General features: G+C 41.5%; 1 protein-coding gene and 1 long non-coding RNA gene across 6 annotated transcripts in view; both read right to left on the minus strand.

Moving 5' to 3' along the window:
- RAP1A (RAP1A, member of RAS oncogene family) overlaps positions 1-14899 on the minus strand; it is an 89567-nt gene extending 74668 nt beyond the window's left edge. Inside the window, exon 1 of one of the 5 annotated variants that reach the window (XM_083745452.1) lies at positions 14657-14899. The gene's annotated coding sequence lies outside the window, so the exon portion shown is untranslated. Of the gene's footprint in view, positions 1-13155; positions 13529-14446 lie in introns of those variants that run through there. The other 4 variants (XM_083745453.1, XM_083745456.1, XM_083745454.1 and 1 more) reach the window with 4 other exon arrangements.
- A 2344-nt stretch (positions 14900-17243) lies between these two features.
- Positions 17244-23512, minus strand: part of LOC310847580 — a 30069-nt gene continuing 23800 nt past the window's right edge. The window contains exons 3-4 of the long non-coding RNA XR_014565903.1: positions 19387-19539; positions 17244-18328 (exon numbers count right to left, since the gene is read on the minus strand). This is a non-coding gene — a long non-coding RNA (uncharacterized lncRNA). The remainder of the gene's footprint in view (positions 18329-19386; positions 19540-23512) is intronic.

A 23512-nucleotide genomic window follows, 5' to 3' on the forward strand; every position in this document is an offset into this window, starting at 1 on the left:
GGTTGGAAGTACAGCAAGGTAAGAACAGGCTCTTTGCTCCTATGTCCCACTAACCTAGTAGCTGAAATATTTTCTTTGACTTCTGAGAATGGTGGTCCACTGCACAGAAGCTTCCAAAACATACCTCGGGGGCCCATCACCATGAGTTTATGTAACTTTTGCCAAACTTGCTGAAAGAGCTGGGTCGAAGCTGCCTGGGATAAATGGACAGAGTGACTTTGGCAGCCCACCCTTAAACCTGTTAGGGAAATTAATCTGGCACCTCATCTTCAAACGAAAAAGAGAAGAGTGTGCATTATAATAAGGCCTCTTACACCACAGAATAGTAAAACACAAAGAGTTCTTCTAAAGGATGCAGACACAGGAATGCTTTACTCAGCTCCATGGCAATCCAAAATATGAGCCTTAAAGATTGCTTGCTGAATGGGAAGTTTTGCAATTCAACACTACATTCGCCACTTGATGGTGGCAGCATCCATTTATGACTTTCATTATCTGAAACAGTTTAAACATAATAAAAAGTATTTCTATTATTATTATCCCCCACCACCTGGTAACTGCAATACAATACTGCCCAATAAAGGTGCTTCACACATTCTCTTGAGAGTCAGAGCAACAAGACTTAAGTGTATTGCCTTGTAGTGAAGTATATGCATGTGTGAATCAGATATTAGATACACTGGAATACAGTGATACCTCGGGTTAAGTACTTAATTCATTCCGGAGGTCCGTACTTAACCTGAAACTGTTCTTAACCTGAAGCACCACTTTAGCTAATGGGGCCTCCTGCTGCCGCCACGCCACCGGAGCACGATTTCTGTTCTCATCCTGAAGCAAAGTTATTAACCTGAAGCACTATTTCTGGCTTAGTGGAGTGTGTAACCTGAAGCGTATGTAACCTGAAGCGTATGTAACCCGAGGTACCACTGTAGAGGTGAACAGAATATTTCAGCTCCCACTGGAACATGCATCATGCTAAAATTACTGTATAAACTTGAAAAGGAAATAGGAAAAATTATTACTATCTATCACAACACAAGGCCTCCTGTTACTGAGTGGAAACAGATAACTATTCATGCCGTGGTGACTGCTATAAAGCATACCGTGGCAACAGAAAGCCAATTTCCCCCTCTTACAAGTTAACAGCCCATCATTTGGGAATCCCCATTTTTCAAACCTGACAATTTATGAAATTTCTTATTTGTACATCCAAGAGATCAAAATGTTGGAGGAAGGAAAATGAAGAGCCACCCAGCTCCACTCTTCTGCAAGCCGGTTTAATAATTATAGGCTAGCTACCTCTTCATCATCACATTCCAATTTTGTTCCATATTACGTTTTACATAAATTATAAGTGGTGACACTACCCAAGCCAGATAATTCTGTCCATCTGAGAAAGATCAGAACAACAGTGGCTTATGACGGATGCTATGGTAGCGATCTCTAATGACTCAATATCACACATTCCAGTCTCTTGTGCATTTTAAAACTGCTGATGTCTTAAGAACCAGAGTTTAAAAAAAACTCTTCATCATATACTTCTGTTAATTCTTCTCCTGAAATTCTGTCATGTGTCAAGTCAGCTGTCTTCCTCTTTTGAGCTATATTTCTCCCTTCAATTTCTTTTTTTTAAAAGTACATTTTTCTGAGCTAAAGGGTTAGCAAAAACAATGCAAAACAAGGAAGTACCACCAAACAGCTGCTATTATGAGCCGTGGAAAAGATGGTAGAAAATCCTTCCACTTTGCCAGAGTTGCATGGGAAGAAAGACGTGCTTTTTCCAAAGACCTGTCTGACAGAAAGTTAACAAAACATTTAGAAAGTATCATATCAAAGTCTAAACGATTCTTGCCCTAATCGTACCATTTTATATATTACTGTCTTTGTAGTTGACTATCTATGCAAATGAAAGAAGTGTGCATGCACACGAAAGCTTATACCCAGAACAAACTTAGTTGGTCTCTAAGGTGCTACTGGACAATTATTTTTTCCTCGACTGTGTCAGACCAACAGAGCTACCTACCTGAATCTAATATCTACACAAATATCATACTAATGAATTAGTACAGATTAGTTGAATTTGTTTCAAAGTCTGAGTAGATATAACAGCATAATCCACTGAAAAAACACAAAAGGCTTGAACAATAAATTAGTAAATTACCATATATATTATTCAAGGGGCTATGGGTACCACCCTCTCTTCCTACCCCCCTAGAGCACTGCCCTCATATGCAAGAAATAGAGGAGGTACATGCATATTTCACTTTTCCAAGAGTTCCAAGTAAAAGTCAGGCACGGTAGAATTAATCTGAGTTTTGGAAAGCACAGAAAGCTGACAAAGGAAGTGGGAAAGAGTGTGCCTTTCTTAACTTTATCTTTCTGTACTATGTACTTTCCAAAGGAGAAAGGGGTTACCAGTCCTCAAGACCATGGTGGGAGAAAGGGGAAATCTCAGAGGCTTCATTAGTGCCAGAGGAAGACCTCATAATATAACACGTGAACGCTTCAGAGAACCCATTTTCTGGCGATGGTTAAAATGTACCATGAGAAGGGGCAGACCTTCAAGACAGATCTATTAGTTATATTCCCCTGTAATGTTTGCATTAAGGAATCCGTCCTCCGATTCCCACATAGAAAAATAAGCTAAACATACCTGCTTCAGTCATTCTACATAAAATTCTACCCTTCCCCCACAAAAAAACCCAACATGACATTTTGTTAGTATGGCACTCTGGTAACAAGACCACTTTAGTTAAATGTGAAGATGCCTGCAATATTGACAGAGTGAGATCATAATTCTCATAGCCTGAACAAGACACTTAGGTAAATATTTCACCCTGTCACGTGTCTCAAGAAAGGTACCTGAAAACCAACAAATTACCGGTATCCAACATAACTAGATTACGATAACATAAAATGCTTGGAACAGAGCAAATACGTCTGAAGAAGGTGAATTTAAATCCTGCTTGTTAGCAAAGACCAATGCCAAAGGAACGGTGCACCTTCAGGAACCATATCTATGAACACAGTTTAAGTATCTTCACAAAACCATCAGGGTAATTGAATTTAGACCTCAACTTATCTCAAGTCTTCAAGTCAATCGAGAATTGATCGAGGCAAAAGCCAGTCTCCAACACCTCTGTTCTTTAACGGTGACACATTATCAAAGCCGCACCAACAAAATAAATTATTATTGCTTCAAGCAGCAGCAAGCAGCGTTAAGCGCAGAGAAGAAATAAGCTAGCGTCAAGGCATTGTAGTGGTACACCTGTGCTCCTGGGTGCCACTTTAAAACGAAGATCCTCAAAGCAATTTACAAAACGCTGCTTTGAACTGCACTTGTGAGAAAAGTGCATTAAAATTACATGGCAGTTAATAAGGTGCCACTGAAGGGCTGCTTTATTATGCTGAATAGTTTCCACATTTAGCTAACTAAAATAATTTTAGTGAAGGTTTAATTTAACACATAGGAGGTGACAAACTAAATGTACCTAGCTAATAAAGCAACAAACAAAACAAATGCTGCTAAAGCACCCTGAACTGCACTGTACCCAACGTAAGGCCACTTCTTTAGTTATCAGGTTAACACATAATGCAAATTTTCACACCAAGAAATTGCACACAAGAAACGGGAGCCAAATCACCAGATTTCAGATTAGAATTGAAACTAACATGTAAGTGGGAGTAACTTCACTGAAGCCACAAGACTTGAAAGCAGAATTACTACTAAAGAACCACTTGTTGAAAGGCAATGGTGGAGGGGCAGAAAGAATAATGATTATTATTAAATATGAAAGGGTTGCATTCACCAACATTTTATTCAGAGCAGCCCCAGTGAAATTATTCAGTAGGTCTACTAGGAGTCTCACGCACACTGGATACAGCCCATAGTATTCTGACTTCTCACCTGCAAAAATCTCAAACCACTGGTATCTTTTTTAATGGGCATTCTTATAACCAAACCAAAATTTTCTATAAACAGAGTGCAATTTTGCCAGTTATGAGTATACAGCTGAAGTGATCTGCTAACTCATAACTCATGCACAATTCACAATCTGCTAGGACAACAAGCTCGTATTGCACACAGATTATGGATTCTGAAACCATCAACCAACGGAGGTGCACCTATCAGGAGCCAAGTGAAGCTGCAAGAAAACCAGGCCCAATCCATTTCAAATTGTTAAGACTGAAAAGTCTTGCAATTATATGCTTACAAAAGTTACTGGCTCACAAAACATTTTACGAGTTGGCTTGTTAGTCATTTGTGGTAGCACATCAGTGGCCTAAGGAGCCAACTTTCTTGTCATTTACAGGGAAATAAGTCCTACCAGTTATTCTTACCAGCTGCAGATATCTTGGGGAGTGGATGCTTAAAGCCTGACTTAGAAAAAAAACAAACACCACATACACTGAATGAGGTGAAAGCAGCATAGAATACATACATGATTGTCAGCTTTATTTTAACTGCTTAGCATTTATTGATTAATTTATATCCTGCTCTGCCACTGCAAGTAGTCACAGAAGCATACAACCCAGGCAGAAAAGGGAAGCATAAGATTCCTGTTGTATATAACTAACAACACAAGCTCCACCTAATAAGGTTCCTACTGATAACTGAGCATTCAACAGACACTGCTTGTTCCCTTATTACATTTCTCTCTGTCATCAAAAGGCTAGAAAGTTACTTTATTTTCTTAAAAAAAGTTCTCGAGAAGCAAAAGTACAATGGGTACAATTCTACATGATATGCAAACATTTCATTTAGCCAGGGAAGGTTCACAATGCTCTGTGGCATCACAAAGTACTCCTGTTCAGTGTACCATCCCATTCCTGCACCGGCATGGTTTTTCATCCCCTATCAAACACAGTCAAGTCAGAGTTATGTGGCCACCCAATCTGCCAACCCAATGCCAGTGGGGGGCGTGTTCCACTCTCATCTCTGAACTTCGAAATAGAGGCAATTATTTGGGGGAGATATTTCACATACCTAGAAATTCCAAACATTTGCAATGCCCCCTATTGCTTTCTATCCAAGAAGAATTGTTTGGTCACATATGCAAGTTCTTGAACCATTCAGATGGTATTTTTAATCAGTATTCCTGCAGCCCAGGGGGCTGGACTAGATCAGGGGTCGGCAACCTAAGGCCCATGGGCCACAAGCGGCCCACAGGGGTCATTTAATCGGTCCACGAGCCGCCCCCGAACCGAGCTGCCTGCTCAGTGAGTCCCCACGCGCTGCGCTAAACCAGTGCAGCACGATGACTCGTTTCTGTGGCACTGGAAATCGCGTGTACGCAAACACCGGAAATCGCAGGCACGCGCACAATCCAGCCCACGGAGGGATCTCCACTGGAGTGAACCGGCCCAAGCAAGGTAAACCTTGCCGACCCATGGACTAGATAGTCTATGGGTCGCTACCAATTCTGTGATTCTATGGTTTTCCCCTCCTTTAAAACTTTTAACTGTATTATTATTATTGCATCTGTATCCTGCCCCTGCACAGTGGATCACACAAATGAAAAGAGAAATGTTCAAAATGAAGCTTCACAGGCAGAAGAGATTATAACAAGCCATGCTTAGATTTAAAATGTTGTTTCCCATCTATGCTCAAGTCAGTGCTTGGAGAAAATAAGTTACTAGCTATGCTCCTTGAAAACAACACATTTCATTTGACCTTTGAGGATTCTCTGTTGTGGGCTGCTTAGACATTTATTAGGAAAAGCAAGATCAAATCAATTCAGAACATATTCAACTGGGGTCTGAGAGCTTAGATTAAAACCCTTTAATCTCATAGCAGAGAATTCTCTATGAAGTGGAATCGAGACAACATGATTTATACCATAACCAGGTTTTATCCTTGGAGCCTTATATTGTAAGAACAAATAATACTTTCTGAACTAGTAAAAATGACAGATTCAACATGGTAGTCATAGAACAGCACATTTTGCAGCTGGCTGCAATGTTCACAAGAGTGCACAATGTTTCACAGAATGCATAAGCATCCAGAACCAAGACCAGAAATAAAAAAAATTAAAGGACATCCGGGCGGGGGGGGGGGGAGGCGGAGGGAGAGAGGACAGAATAGTGTTTTCCTATATAATACTTTATTTTTAAAACATTAATCATGCTGCAATTTGCAAGGTCACTTATACAGAGAGAAGTACATTGGGGGCAAAAACAGAACAGGGGGGATAGGACTACAAAAGATTGAAAGGATCAGTGCAGGGCATGCTTTGCTCATGGCCACAAAGGTCCCCCACCCCTGGTCTGAGTTGGGGTGTGTGTGAAGTGTTTGGCAATGTCTGGGGGTTTGGGGGAGTCTGGTGAGTTATGGGTGACAGATGTGGCTGGTAAGCAGGGGAATAGCTCCCAGTAACTATTTAAAAATATTTGTATTCATAGGGTTCCAATATGTAATACGAGTTTCCAGATGAGCGCCAGCATTAATGATGTGAAGACTGTCCACGGAGGTCTTCCCTACCTTGGTGCCCTCCAGATGATGATGGGGCTCCCATATGCCCCAGCCAGCCTGATCAACAAGCAAGGATGGTGGGAGCTGTAATTTGACAACATCTTGAGGTCACCAAGTTGGGGAAAACTGCTCCAAGGATCCAACTGACAAAGGAGGCTATTATAGGGAATGATAACTGGTCCTGGTGTAATGCAAAGGTGGTCACCTATAGCAATGTACATGCATACAGAGCATTTCATGGGTCCCCCGCCCCCTCTTTAAATTTCCAAAATATGTAACATTAAAGTTGAAGCCAAACAACAAGCCATTTTTAGAGCAACTTGCATATGTGCTAAATGTTTTGGGATGGAAAGTGAACACAGCACGAATGCGCAAATTTGACAGTCTTCAACTCAAATGCATATACTATGCCAGCAGATCTAACAGCTGAATAATAAGATTTCCTTCAGCCCTAAATAAAGATACTTGGTAGTTTTTCTGTGTCTGATGAACACAATAATCTTTCCCTCTCAGCTGGATTTCAGAGTTTATTTAACGTGTTGCCACTGTGCGAGGCACATGAAGAAAATAGAGACACAGGCCAGCAGAGGCACAACGTCCTTTGATGACATCCTGACTAGGCCACAAAACGGATCGCAGCCTCGCCCACACTTTAGGTTCTACCTAAAACAAAAAACAAAACATCAGGCAGGTTTTAAGTTAAGGGTTTGAGAAAGAGATCAAAGTTGTGTCAAACATGGAAGGATGTATTGACTGAAATGGAGAGAGTCACATACATTTGTTTCTCTGGTGCAATCACTGAACGTGCTATCTTGCTTCTTCCTCTTTGCCTAAAGCCCTTTATTTCCCTTAATCTTTGCCTATTCTTCATTTGGCTTCTTGGCTATGTCTTGATCCTGATTGATTTCGATCTCCTCATCCTACCCCATGGTTGGCCTCCAAAGCTATGCTAAGCCAGGGCTTACGAGGAGGCATGTGATGCAGGCCGTAGTAGTTCCATTCTCAAAATCCAGAGTGCAAACACTCCCACTTCCTGCACGCGCACTGTGATTCCAGTGCTGGATTTTTAATCTGTGTCCACACCAAGTGATCTCTACTGCATATGTATCCTGCACTTTGTTCGGTGTGCTGTTTCTCAAACCAGCTTCACACAAACTGGCATCCTTAAGTTGCTCCTAACTAGTTTCTACTCAAGGTGTGTGTGAACACCTCTGCATGGTGGTAAAGGAATCGCAGAAACAAACTGAAGTCATGCAAATGTGAACAGTGTGTGACGGGGGAAGAGACCTGTAAACACACACACACAACCCCACTTCACTGAACAATAAGACAGTAAAGGGAACACACCCTAAGACGGAACCAAGAATAATCACTTGCTGCTAAGTTTTCTGTCCTTACAGAGGGAGAGGGGAGAAAGAAGGGCTACTTTGCGGAAGTCAAGCATTCTTAAAATGATATATATCATGTTTGTCTATCAGCCATTCTAGTCAGAAGTCATGGATATTTTGGCCCTAATTTATTCATAACTGATTGTGTAACCAATGTGCACTTTAGAACTTTATGCTCCATTGCACACTTTTTCACTAAATGGAACATAAGATATATTGTATTTGCAATCCTACCCAATTACTGTAAAAAGCTGATTAAACTGTGTTTTTCTCATGAGAATGTTATGCAAGACGACTTTTTTTTCCCCCTGCTGAAAGCAGGAAAGGAACATACAGGAAAGGAACTCACCTCAGTTATTAATGCTAGGATTAAGACTGCATTGCCACAGTTTTGATACTTGAGCAGTAAACACAAATAGTGCTCAGTTGCTAAGGTATAGCCAGAAAAAAGGAGTATTCCTGTATGCAATTTCGTATTATGTTCCATTTCCAAACAAGGAAGCTGGGCAGATTCAGTCCTGGTTTATTTTGCAATCCATGGGGATTTCTAAAATCCAGGAGCTTTGGCTGCATATGTACATCTGGTAATTTTAGAAGTAGTCAACTACTGGAAACTACAAGGCTCACCAGAACTGTGCTTTATTTCTTTCCTATCACTTATTTAATGGAAAGGAAACATTTTACTTAATTCACTCCCAACAAATGCTGGGCATCAAAACCCTCACCGGTACCCTACGAACCCTCAAGAGCCTGCAATTCAACTGTTACATGGGTATGTGAATGAACAGATTGAAAACCATTACACTATTCCCCAAATTCCTAATGGTTACTTATTCTATGAGGATTTAGGTATTTGGCCTTTCAGAGGAATCTTAGGACCTCTGAATTAAGAGCAAAGTCAATAGTCACAAGAGATAACCCGGTATTGAAAGAAGATTAAAGAGCAACTTCTCTCTCTTCTTCTGTGACTGAATCAAGTTGGCTATCACAATCACACTCTAAAAAGATAACCAATTCTAATCCTTAGGAAGGGCAGATATGATTGCTGCAGATTCACTGGTGTTAGGCTACACTGCTGTTTCCTGAAGTAGTGTACAAACTGTGGGTGGCAAACCCTGTATATGTAAATGGTAGCAGACACATGTTGGGGAGCCCTAGGGCCAATCAGATATCAGCTTCCCCAGGAACACGTGCATACATATATAAAGACACAGATAGATGATAGATAGATAGATGATAGATAGATAGAGAGAGAGAGAGAGAGAGAGATGATAGATATTCACTTTTAAATAACTGTATCAAACACCAGGGTACACACAGCAATCACATGGAGCCACCCAGAGTACTGCTGAGTAACAAATTCACAAAAGCAAAAAATCAAAGAATACCGTGATATTATATATCCATGGTCTTCTGAGAAGGGTTGCTAATGGTTCTTTACTTTAAGATAGTGTATGCCATGACAAAACACTGCAGTTTCATAAGCAAGCCCCCTATTTCAGAGCATCACAGCTCTACGACATTCTAAAGAACTTACACCAGAATTCTAAAATATTCCTCAGTTTTTACATTCTAATCTGGAAATCTGCTACATCTCTCCCGCTGAAATGAAAGGGACTAGTGTACCATGATATTTTTAAGTTTTACATGCAATGAAATGTTATGTTATACAAGGTAGGTGCTCCACCATTTTGCTGCAAGTCTTCACTGTGTTTCCTTACATCATCACTCTCACACACACATGAAGCTCACACTTCGCTGTGGGTATTCTGCTGCAGGTAAACATTTATAAGGCTGGTAAAGAAAGCCACAAGTTGAGGCCCAATTGCAACTCAACCAAGGCTTCTACAGTGCAAAACCAATCAAGTCGTTTAGAAATAAGCAATTCTGTACCAGCACACATTTATAAAGGCTCAGTTAAACAAAGATTTGGTTGTTGTTGTTGTTCGTACACTATAACTGCCAAGCTCAATTCTACTTTATGCCAACAATGCCCTCCTGAGTGTGGGAGGGGGCATGAAATCTATAGCATTTGGCACGTCAGAGCACACACTCGCTCTGTGTGTGGCTTCAACTGTGAACAGTTCTGATAGTCTTTATGCAACTGCTTCAAAGAAAAGTATTAGCACACAAAACTGTAAATGCTCTGCACTAAAACTCAGCTCCAACAGTTACTGCTGAAACTGAGGTTGTAAAGGACGGCTACAATGGAATAAATTCAACTGAACCATATGGAACTTACTTCTGAGTCAGTATGCATAGGAGAATGATGTTACTGTAATCTTGTGCATATTTACTTGGGAATAAGGGGGGAGTTCCAAGAATCACTAGCACTGCATGGTGTTTCCAGCAGCAGACCCAGGAAGTTGTATTAACATGGATACACACATAATGCGCAGAGCTGCCCTTAGTCCTAATGTCAACAGCGCTTAGTTCATTGTTAGGCATGCATAGATTTGACAAGTTAAAGCTCCAATCAAACCCGCTGAAACTCTAGCCAAAACGTACAATTATTTTGCCCCTAATTTGAGCCCTGCATTTAATTGCCCTTCAAGGACCTAATATTGTTTCCTTGATGGTATCGATCCAGGTTAAAGAGACCGAGGGAGAGGTGAGGAGAGCCAAACATTCATAAAATAAAATATAGATATTAAAAGCGAAGAACTCATAATCTGTCCTGAATATTTAAGTCTTGTGGCCTTTTGAAACAATAGCAGTTTCTCTGAAGTGTTGTTTTGATGAAAATACTGTGCATGAAAATATATTTATAGAAACAGAAGAACACAGGACTTCCTGTTTTTAGCTCAGCTCCACCTTAAAAGCTATACTTTTTTCTCCTGCCAATTTATACTGCAATTAAATGCACTTCTTTGCAAATGCCAAATGAAAACACTTGCATTTTATTCATTTGCTCTTGTGAATATATAGAGAGGGGGAACACTCAACTTTTCCATTGTAATAGGATGCAAAGAATGGCCTTGTCGAAATAACTAAAACAGGATCATAACAATGTCAGAAAAATCATAATAGGATAGTCTCCAAAATCCACTCCTGCAAAGATTAAAAACTTATTTAACAAAGATTAAAAACAATCCACTCAGCACCTTTCTTGCACAAATCCCATTAAAATAAGTATAACTACACAAGAAATCTGTGTTTTCATACTACCATCATTCATTTCAATGGCATCTGCACTGGAGAGGCTCCCAGAGGAATATAACTTAGATGTTTCATGTCCTTAAAAAATAGGTTGTAACAGCTGAGATCAAACACATTTCTGAGAATTATATTTAAAATGCTTCTATGCTTGCATAGAGGAGTTACAATCTATATGATAATCTATAAGAAGTATTAGTCAGGCCACTCCCCCCCCCCCCCCCATTCTGAGAAGTGTCCTTCTGAGGGGGGGCCACAGGAGGAATGATGGGGCCAAAATCAATGTTATATCAGTTGTATTAAACCCTTTTAAAAATAATTAAATCAGAGACACTGTGTATTCAGTTACAAACCCCGACATACAGATATAGCTAATTGCTGCTATAGTTATACCAAATGGCAAGTGGAATATGATAGTAAATTTCATGTCAGCTTCAATTTCCCCACCAAGATGGCAACATCAGTGTTAAAAATATCTCAGATTTGAGGTACAGGAGTATTTTCATTTCAGTTTGAAACAATGCCACAGTAATTCTATCAAGATGAGCTACTGCTTATAGAGGTTTTTTGAAAACACATACAGAAGACTCCACTTATTTCATACCAGTTTCTCATTGATACCACAGCTCTGATTATAGACATATCAACTGCATCTGGAAATTTTCCACACTCTTTCTAGCAAGCAAGCTAACATCTAATGGTACATGAATAATACCTCAGGGATTACTAATGTAGTAAGTCAACTGTTTTGTAAGTTTTGCAGTCACACATAATATAACACAGACATTGCACAATGTATGTAGGATGGTTAGATATTCAGAAATTGAAACACAATATGCCAAGTAATCTACATGCCAAAGTTATCTATAATAACTTAAAGTCCTTTTAAAATTCACACAAGTCAGATATCAACCACCACCAAGGACTCTTAAATGCACGCAGACTTGGATTGCATGAGCCTACCATTCAGGAAGGAAGTGATGTATATAGAACAAAATTGCTCACTCCACACTACATTGAAATAGAAGACTGGCACCAAAAGGAGACAACATGACCACTCTCACTTCCTCACACCCCACCCGTGACATTTTGCAAATAGTAACAATATATCCCAAAAGGAAACACAATATACTCTTTCAAAATAGGAAGTACTACAGACAGGCAACTGCATTAATGACAGGAGAGGCTCATCCGCCCCGCAAAAGAAACCTTGCTCACTGATGTCAGCCTAGGTGGGGGAAACAGCATAAGGCCAGTCTGTTGCAACACTGCCAAGTTTGATAATTCAGTAGTACTGCCAACTACAGAAGCCACTGGCAACTCAAAACTTTAATACGCAGGTCAGAGCAGCCTGCAAAGTTGCCTCAAGTTCCCCACTAATCTTTATGTCAGTGCTATGAAGGGATAAAAAGAGAGAAAACACACACTTAATTTAGTCAGCTTTCAAAAACAACAAAATACACTCTGTCCTCACAATGGTTCTACTCCACACCAGGATGCTAAGGTGAGATGGCGTTCCAGGCACTGCATCTACAATACTAAGACTGTGGTGCCATGACTAAACTGGGCAGACAAAGTCACCTTAGGATGCATTGTGGAAAGAAATACTATTAACCAGCAGCCCAAGTTCCTGGAAAACAGAAATTTCTATTCCAAATGATTTCTAATGACCCCACTTACTACTCTCACTATGCGGAAAGAGGCCAGGCATGCTCTGATGATACCTTTTGGATGGTGCCAGTGGCAACAACACGAGGCATCACAAGTCCCTCCCTGCGCCATTTTGAATTACCCGTCCATCAAAAAGACTTTCCTGCCAGTGCTTGGCCACTTTTTAATTTCCGAAGCTATGCTTTGCAACTTGTTGTGTTCCCAGCACAAACTTGAAACCAAGTTTCATTTTAAAAATCAAAAATCGCTGGGACAGAGGGGAGGTGTGTGTGTGTGTGTGTGAGAGAGAGAGAGAGAAGCAGAGAGAGAACAGCTACTGCTAGCGAAAAAGAGGGGTGACACTTTTTTTATAAAAGAACATTCATCTGGAAGCAGCCAAAAGCATTGTCATAAAGTCAAGGGATGTATTTTGACCCAAACTGGGACCCTCAGCAAAAACACAATTACACAGCAGAAGACAAGACCTACCTCCTCAGGAACTCAGCAGCAGAATGGCAGCAACAGGATGAACCCTGCAAGCAGTACAGAGAAGACAAGCTGCCAGGGATCTTCCCACCAACCACAACAACCCAAAACAGAGAAGTACAGTGTCTCTGGCACCGTTTCTTTTCCTGATATCCTGTTGCATGGGAAACTGTGGGGAAATCCTGCATTTTACTTCCCTATTACTGGCACAAGCAAGAAACTTAAGTCCAAGTGGAGTGCGGTGGGGAGGGGGAGCAACACTGGCCACAAGTTAACAATGTGCCATTCAAGGCGTTGCCTGCCAATGATTTGCCTTTCCCCAATGCAGAGTGCACCAAAGCAACCTTGTGGGAGGGTCAACAAGATGTTAGTTTTGGAGACACAGGTTAATAAGCATGTTCCGCTTATTATACTGGGGGTGGAAGTGAAGAGCAGGTCCCAGAGTTCAGATCCTATTGGTTAAACTCCCTTATATCGCCTCTCCCCTCCCCCAGAAAATGTTGTTATACACCACAAGAGGTTCTGTGAACAGAAGGAGTGACCACCATGTCCAGCCAAAGACATCAAAATAGTAACCAGAAGGCTTAAGGAACATTTGCCTGCCTGGCAGCCACTCCCAACAGAGATGCCTTAGAAGGAAGGAAGGATTCCAGTTTATGTACGCCCTACAAAGAAAAACCCCACCATTCAACTAGCCCTGGTAGAGGAAGCAAGCCCCCCCTCCCATCACATATTTGTATCCACATCAACCATAATAGGAGCTCCTAGCACAACACACCCCTTTCTCGATGGAGCAGCCTGGGTTCTCCTGCTTCCAGGATGCAGTTGGGACATTATCCCCGCCTAAATAGCACCTATCCTTCATTAACCGACGGGCAGAGCAACCCAATCATACAAAGGGGGGGGGGGATTCCTCCAGAGGCAAGTCTTAAAAAACTGCGCAGGGGAGGGGGTGTCAAAGAAGAAACGTGTCTCTGTACTGTCAAAATCGCACAAAACCACCCCCTCCCACCCTCAACATACAATCTGGAGTCCTGACTCCTGTCACCCTTTGGTACCCTGGGTGGGTCAGGACCCCCCCCCCTGCAATCTCCTCGCCTAGCCCCGCCAAGCACACACACGTCCCCTGCCTGCACTCCGGCCAGGCACTTCTCTGGCCGGGCTCCAGCCTGGCTGTCAAGGCTCCTCTCCTTTTCCTGGCCGGGTGCAAGACCTCCCCACCCGCTTCCCCGTCCCCTCCAACCTTCCTGGGGGGGGGGGTGAAGCGGGGAGACGCTTCGGCTGCTTTCCTTACCCCGGAGGGAGCACACCCTGACCCCTCCCTGCCGGGCCCTGAGCCAAGGGGAAGCAGCAGGGCCCCTCGGCCTGGCGGCGGGAGGGAGGGAGGCGAGCCGGCCCCGCACTGGGCCGGGAGGGAGGGAGGGACCGGGAGACCGAGCCAGCCGCCGCCTCTGCGGCCGCAGCAGCGGCGCCCCGGCTACCCCTTCCTGCGCACCTTACTCACCCCGTCGCCGCTGCCTGCCGGGGCGAGCCAAGCCGGCCGCCCGCTCGCTCGCTTCCGTCCTTCTTTCCTTCCTTCCTCCGGCTCTGCGCTCGCTGCCTGCCTGCCTGCCTTGCTGGGCTTGAGGCGCGGCAGCTCCAGTGCGCGGCGGCGGCGGCGGCGGCGGCAGCTCATCCGCTCCGCCCCCCTTCCCTCCCTTCGCTTCCCTCCTCGGGCTCGGGGAGGAGCCGCCGCGCCGGCGGAGGAGGAGCGAAAGCGGCGGAGAGGCGGAGCAGCGAGCTCGGCCGGACAGGAGGGGTCGAAGCGCCCGCGCGAACGTCGCGCCACTTTCGTTTTGGAGGGGCGCGAGTGATGAAGTCTCCAAGACTTCAGTGCCGGATTTACGTATAAGCTAAACAAGCTATGGCTTAGGGTGGGCCCCCAACAAATTTAAAGGGGGGATAAACCTGGATGTACCTTTCCAAAATATAATATAAAAAACAAATAAAACCTACATACAGCAACAGTGTTTTGTGTTGTGTAGGCTCCTATGATGTAAGTAATGGGCCCCAAATCATTTTAAGCTGGAGCTTGATAATTATTTCACTATTAATATACTTCTTCTTAATTGTATTTCACTATCAATATACTTATTTTTAATTGTATTTCAGTTCCACAATTACTTTGCTAAAATACATATTTTGTTCCGTGCAAATGGCTCTAGATACCTATTAGGTCCATAAATTACCATATAGCATATGTTCAACATAAAAAACAGCAACAATTTGTTGTTGACAAAGGACAGCTGGACATATAAAGAGCCCCATTACCTTAAGTAGCTTAGGGTCTCATCAAACCTAAATCCGGCCCTGATAGAGATATAGATATTTATATAGATATAATACACGCACATGCCCTTAGGAAAGAGGGGAGGGGGCTGTTAGTTTTAAATGCTTCATACCAGCAAGTAATAAATAGTTGAAGATAAGAAGGCTAGGTTAGGGGGGTGGATAGCATTCAAGAAAGGGGTGATGTGGTCACCATGTAGATGTTGCTTCTGTACTATTTATTTATTTCTGACTACATTTTACTAGGATTTATAAAGAGATAAAGCTTATCTATCATACGTCTTTTTTGTCCAAAACTATTTAAAAAAGATCAAAATACAATAAATACATAGGGGGAAAGAGAGAAAAAGAAAAGCAGGAAAAATTGAGAGAGGAAAAAGATTAAGAAGAAATAATTGGCAAGAGATTTTAAGAGAGTGAGAGAAAGTATTCTGTACTATTTACACAATCATTTAGGGTTTGCCCAACCTGTAACAAGCCAAACATTCGCTGTCTATGTTACAGGGGAGTATAAGTCACAATGCACAATACCAAGACTTGGGTTCACCCCGATGCAAAGCCGAAATAGGCCTCTCTCACATCATGTGCAGGACTGAGCATAGATCAACTGCTTGTGAGCATCACAGCTGACGGAACCAGAGCTGAAACTCTTGTGTGAAACTCAATGAGCCTACCTTTCCCCAAGCCGGAGTGAGCGATTCCTGGCCTCTTCTCCACTGTAAATTTGTGCGTCATCCTAAGACTGTACATGCTATACCTTTTAAAGCACATCTGAAGCACATTCTTTCCCTCAAAGAATTCTGGGCACTATAGTTTACCCCTTGCAGAGTTACATTTTCCAGCACCCCTTAGCAAACTACAATGCCCAGAATTCTTTGAAGGAAAGAATGTGCTTTAAAGGTACAGTGTGTCCGCAAGCCTTGGTGTGATGTTTGTCACATGGTTTGTCCTTGCAGGATTTGTTTTTCTTTAACAAATAGCCTGCAGGGGGGAGGAGAGCCAGATTGGGGCTGGCAGAGTAGGGTGGGAACATTAACCCTTTCCCCAGTCTTAGAAGAAAGTATCCTATTGATGCCAATGGGATCTCTTCTCTAATTGCAAATAGACTCTATGCTGGGAGGTGTGAGGTTATTATGATTGTGACCATTGACCCCCCTTCCCCCCCCCACGGTCTGGCTCACCCAGTGGTGTAGCTTGGGGGGTGCAGGGGGGCCGGCTGCACCGGGCGCAACATCTGGGGGTTAGGGTTAGGGGGCGCAAATCCACGGGTTAGGGGGTGCAAATTACTTGCCTTGCCCCGGGTGCTGACAACCCACGCTACGCCACTGGGCTCACCCCACCCATGTGTGCCAGCAATTTGTTTAAAAAAGATTTATGTCTACTTTGGTCCTCTAGAACAGGCAAGCTTCAGTGAAATGTTGAGCTTTGTTTTAAACTGAGGGCTGTTTGATTATTATTTTTTGTCAGTTAAACATCATTTCTTCCACGACTTGCAATATTATTAAGTGTGTTCCTATTGCTAAGGGTTCCAGCTACCAAAACTGTCAAAGTCAGTTCCACAATACATAACAGGCAGCCTTCCAAACTGCATCCTGAATTTGAACTGCAGGCTTACATAATAATTGCAACGGACAGATAAATGTGATCAGGCCAGTGTGCATGGAGAAATATAACCTGTGATTATTAGCCAGGGAGACTTGTGTTTCTCATTGGAAATGTCTGACACATGCATTATACAGACAACTTTTTTGATGCAGACAGTATTTGTCAATGTACACTTATTTATTTTTTAATAAATAAATAATTTTAATTGACACAAGAAGTACTTTTAGTATGCACACATTAAAAAGTCCTGTGAAGTATACGTTTAGTATAAAGTTTCACATAAAATAATCTAATCATTACACAGCCAGTGTCCATCTTGGCTGAGAGCCCTGGAAGACCTGCTCCCTGCTTTGCAGACCTTTTTCTACCTGGCTTGGGAGGGTGGGGCCCTGACTGACTCCAGCTACAAAATCTGAGGTTGCTGAACAGAATCTTGGGCTGGGATCCTTGTTTAGGGGGTTTTGCTGGGGGGGGGGGCTGTTGTTGATGTAATTTTTTGTATATTTTGTATCTTATGATTTATGTGGGAAACGTTCAGTTTGGATGTGCACATTTTTATGTTTTGTTTATTTTTTATAACTACATTCTTTATGTTCGTGGTTATGCAATTTTTTATGTTGTATGCTGATAGCATGGATTTAACTTTGGAAAGGCCGCGTACAAATAAAACAACTGATTAATCGTCATCAAATTAGATGTTTAAAAAGAAAACTCTGCTACTTATGCAGAGCAGTTTTCATACATGTGTAATTGCAGCCAGATAGGGGTGAATTTCAACAGAAAACTGGTTCTATAGAGTGCTGAACAAGAAGAGAAGCATGTTCTAGACTGGGGGCCCATAGCCACTTCCTCTCCAAAACAAAAGCCAGGTTAAGCATACTCATTTAAGCATGTGACACAGGTCACTTATTGTTCAGTTCTTTATGACATTCAATGAAAGTTACTCCATGTGTGCTTAGAATGGTAGCCTTAGTGCTAACAATGTTTTAGCCTTCAATAAACAAAAGGAAGGCTGTTGTATTTGTTTTTCACACATTTGCACACAACTTCCAAAACTCTTCTGGCTAAAAATCACTCTAAAATAAAATTAAAAAGTGAGTCCTGTGTCTTTGAGGGGAAATCAGGGTTGACGTTTTGCTGGCTGTGGTTTGCATACTTCTCATCCCACTGCATTCCACATATAGAAGCTGACTGGGCTGGCAAATGAATTTTGCTTCAGTGATGACACCAATATTGTGTCCATCTATACATTGAAACAAAGAGAAGGACATGAAAGGTATTAGGATGATGCATAGTAGATGTACATCTTCTCTAAAGAATTCACATCAGGCATAGCAAAATGTAGTGCTTTACATGAAATCAGCAATAAGACATGGGTCACCTAGATGCCAGCAACCTATAATACCTTTGTAAGTCCCTTGGTGGAATTTATGCCGGCAGTAGGTAGGATTCCAAAGAGGATATTCATCCTAACCATGTATTAAAACACTTCCTTAGAATTCCTCCAACTGTCTTTGTGAATATGGATCTTTAGAAAGAGCAACATATGCTTCTCTTAGCCCTTGCCACTTCCAGACCTCACACCAAGAATTTTGTTTGGGACCACATTATACAAATGTAAACAGCACTGTGGATTAAAGTTTTTTTGGAGTAAGGATCATTTGCGATGGCTTGGATAACAGAGGAACAAACCATGCCAAAGCAGAGAGCAAGCAATTAAGTAGATAACTTTTTTCTCCTTATCAGAATAGAAAAATGTGTGGTTAACTGTTAACAGCACAATGAAGAGTGCAATGTACAAGGAAACCAAATTATATGGATGCTGCTTGCTTTGTTTCTAGTTCAAGGCTGGCTTATTTTGAATTATTTCCGGATTAAACAGTCTTCTACCATATAAAATGCAGCTTTAGTTTCTTCACAGTCTTTTTGGCCCTTGAACATCTACACTTGGCCATGAAATCCCTTTTGGTGGACTGTGTCTTCACTTTAGAACATGCTCTTTAACGTCTCTCGTTGCCGTAAGTATTCATTGTGTTGTCATGAAAAGCTTTTATTGCAAAACTCATAAAACATAAAGACATGTCCTGTGGTAGATGACAAATGGCCATAAAGTTATTCAAATGCTGCTGCAGGACTGTAAAACTTCCTTGATCATGGAAAAAGACGCTGCAGTTGTTGGAAACCCTTGAATTAAAAGAAAATAGCTGAGGAAACAGATGAGAAACTATGCATCTTGCTCAATGTTTCACAGAATATAAGAGTAATCTGCATGAATATCAAGAGAATTAAATATGTTCTGACCCTTGATGGTTTTCCCCTCCGTTTTCCCTCTTTCAGAGTTGGCTTTGGATTTGAAGGTCTATCATGCAAAGTTCCTCCTGGTAGGCTCTCTCCAACATTAGTGCCCCCTCAGGCAGTTTATCAGCTGGTGATGGCAGCAAGCAACAAGTAGCCCTGTGATCAGTGCAAGGCTGTGAGCAAGCCACCATTTTAATTACTATTGCTCTTGTTATTTATTCAGTATTTTACCCGCCCTTCACCTTCAGCTCCCAGGACAGGTTACAACAATTGAAAGCTCAATTTTTTAAAAAATCAAATTACCCACAATGCTTCTCACATAGCTCCAGTGGGGCTACCATTTTAATATTCAACATTGGCCTGGAATGGCATTATATCAGGAGCATTATGGCTAATTTAAATGGCAGATGTCCCAGGGGCACATATCCCAGCAACTGCTCAAGCGTACTGGCACCCACCCCTCCCCTTCTTTCACATGCCACATTTTCCTTCCTGGAAAGAGTAATAAATAATATAAGTAGAAACATAGTTGAAGTACCGGTAGTTCAGCAAAATGACTCTTCACTTCATTGTGTGTCTCCAGGAGATATAGATTTTCCCATTTTCAATGGTGATGAAAGAGGAATCCATTTAAAACTAATTTATACATGGAATCTGCCAGTTCTGACCCAATCAAGCTTTACCTGCGTTATTCCAGCAAGTTGCTCATACATTATTGGTTGTTTTGTTTTTAAGTCCAACTATATATACATCTCCCCCATCAAAAGAAACAAGCCCCATGTGGTACTATGTTTCTACAACTTTTTTTATAAGTATTTTACACAGTTATATGCACTTTTGTTTATCTGTTTTTGTGCTGGGGTGTATATGCATATAATACTATATGTGTAATAGTGCATATAATATGCTAGAACAAAAAAAATTCCTTCCAGTAGCACCTTAAAGACCAACTAAGTTAGTTCTTGGTATGAGCTTTCGTGTGCATGCACACTTCTTCAGATATGCTAGAATTTGTAATATATTTTAAATGGAGACCTTAAAAAAAACCCACTTCTCATTGAGATCAAGAATAAGGAAAAACAAACATGCAAATGAGTTCAATGTCAAAATTATCAGAAAATTTCATCCCTAATTGTAGATTTTATGGAGCAATGCAGTAGATAGCTTGTTGCATACTTAAGAAGATCACTGAATGTCACCTAATGGAATGTCCCTTCTAGTCAAATCAGCAGCACCAGTTGAGGCATGAATACTTTCCAGCTATGGTCTGCAGCAGGAATTTTAGTAATCATACTGATCACCCATCGCTCATCATGCGTTGACAAGGGTGCAGAGCAAGTTCAAAGAGCAAGGATGGAAGGATGGAAGACTGAAGAAACCCCAACTAAAGAATCATGGCAAGAAAAATTGATGGACTATGCAGAACTGGCAAAATTGACATATAAGCTACAGGACAAGGATAACTGGCTTTGTAAAAGGTTCCCATTCATCCTTAAAGTATCTGAAGATGCAACAAAGCAAACTGGACTCCCTGGCAGGTTTTGAATAAACATTCACAATTTTTTTACTGATAATAATCAGCTAAACAGTTTGAGGATCTATACAACTTTGTAACATGCAGAAAACAGCATTATTAGAGAAACCAAAGACTGGAACTGAGGGAAGTCCGGGGGGGGGGGTGGATTCTGTGTGGGAGGGGGGAGGGAGGAAAAATGGGGGGGGGAATAAGGATGATATGTTTTTGGATAATATGTCTTGTTATAATTTTGAACAAACAAAAAACAAAGAGCAAGTTGTATTCATATAAGCAGGCCACTCTGTTTCACCAATTTTTGAGTTGTTGACATATGACATTGCGAGGAAGACCACCTGAAGGCCTGGCACCAAATCTGCTTATATGTGATGGTTTGTGCAGTGCTTGGTTTTCCTCAAACACCATAGAAGATATTGCTGCTGGAAATCAGTACAAATTTACTAAGAAGCCCATAAAATTTTTTTATTGCCAGATAAAACCATTTCTGTGTGCATAGTGAATAAATGCTTTTAATTCTCAAATGGCACAGTGAGAGACTCCAAAGATTATGCCCTTACTTAGGTCCTGCGACGAATCTGCATTTTCCAAGAATCCATTAAGAACGATGGGATTACTAGAACTGTAACACAGACCCAAGTCTGTCCATAGTTTATGACTTATTTATTCCATTACCATTTTCCCAAGTAGTCCAGGTTAGCATATATGTGTTCACAAACACTCACACACCAGCTTTATTACCACAACAACCCCATGGTTGTTGCATATCAGTCGTTGGGAGCTATTAACCAAATAATTTCTCTTCTGCCTTTTTACATCTGAAAGCTTCATATGGCAATCAGAAAGAATCTTTCTCTGAGAACAAGATTTACGCACACACAAACGTGTTTACGGGGCTGAAACATCAAATGCATTTAAATGTCTATGGAATGATGACCACTTTGATGCATTAAGCTATCCTTTTTATTTATTTAGATTACTTACCCACACTTTAACATAAGATCCTAGTGCTGATTACCAAAATTAAAAATATAAAAAATCCAGTTATAAAATAAAGAAAACCGTTACAGCCATAAAAAAGGAAAATGTAAAAGCACTTAAAAACAGTTTCATCTGTAAAACAACTCCACATATGAAAACAATACGAACACTTTAAAACAATTCTGCATATAAAAACAGTTAAGTTTTTAAAAAATCCAAAACAGATGCAGACTGGGACCTTACAACTTTGTCTTCCTCACCTACATTTCCCATGATTCCTCAGAACATTTCCGTGTCTACTCTTCTTCGCCAAGAACAACACATGCCTATGTGGAAGGTGTGTGGGTTTCCCTTGGTTCTCTTGTTTCCTTTCCTCAACTTCTTGTCTGTTTCCATTCAGGTCCTTGCCTCTCACCCTTGTGCATTCCTAATTCTCTTCAGCTCATCCCGCTTCATTCAGTCACCCTGCCTGCTAGTCCTGCCATCACTGGTCTCCCAATTCCTGGTTTCTCTTCTTACCCAGCTTCCAAAACTTCATGAAACTCTTTTCTGCCTCTGGGGTCAAAGAATATGCACTATTTACACTGCTTACTGGGCCTTTGGCTGCGCTAGAGATGTCTATGGACATTCTGTGACATCACAGCAGCTCAGTCTATGGTAAGGAGGGATTGCACACAAGTATTTGGTGGGTTTTCACCTTATTAAAATATGTTGCATGATAACCGCCCATTGTTCCTTACAACTTTAAAAAAAATAAAAATACCTTTCAGCCAAAGTCCTTTAATTTCCCTCTAGGGGAAAAAAGGGGGAGGGGAGACATTAAAAATGCCTCAAACTAGTGTAAATAGCTGAAATGTTTTATGTCTCACATGAGTTTTACTTTAAAGCCAAAAGAGAGAGAGGACATTTATCTGCAGGCACAGCTACATAATCAGTTACCAAGGGGACATAACAAGGACTATTCAGCTGCCTCCATTTCTAGAGATAGTCAAGGTTAGACTAGACTAGACAAAGGACTCTTGGGATACTCCAAGAGGTGAATTTATGCTTCCCTGCAGCAGACCTTGCAAGAGGACAAAGCTGAATCACACATGGCTTGTGCCTTGCACATCCTAAATGCTGATAAATTGAAATCAATGAGAAGTTTGCCAGAACATAGAAAAAGAGCAATACTTTGCCAGTCACTGTCCTTCATGACACTGTAGTATATTAGTGAACATAACTGATTTCAATGGGGAAATTAGGATACAGTGACATTCCAACTGTCTTTACTATAATTAACTGCCATTCATTTAAATAGGACTTGTTTTGCATGCTTAGGACTGTGGCCTGAAGCAGACACTGGTTACCTTTCATTGGAAGTGGGAAACCTTTAGCTCTCCAGATGTAGCTAGCTGGGTTACCATTTTCATCATCCCTGATCATTGGCCGTGCTAGCTCGGGGCTTATGGGAATTGAGAATTCAACATCTGTAGAAGCTATGAATTCCCCACCTTGCCTTACATGCAACTGAGATGCAGGAGAACACAGTTCAGGCTGCTAGAGTCAAGGTGTATCTCTCTCTCTCTCTCTGAGCTCTTAACCAAAGTATCAGGAACCTCATGCAGAGGATTGTCT

The sequence above is a fragment of the Podarcis gaigeae genome, assembly GCF_964106915.1.
Source record: "Podarcis gaigeae genome assembly, chromosome: 6".
Classification (NCBI taxonomy): domain Eukaryota; kingdom Metazoa; phylum Chordata; class Lepidosauria; order Squamata; family Lacertidae; genus Podarcis; species Podarcis gaigeae.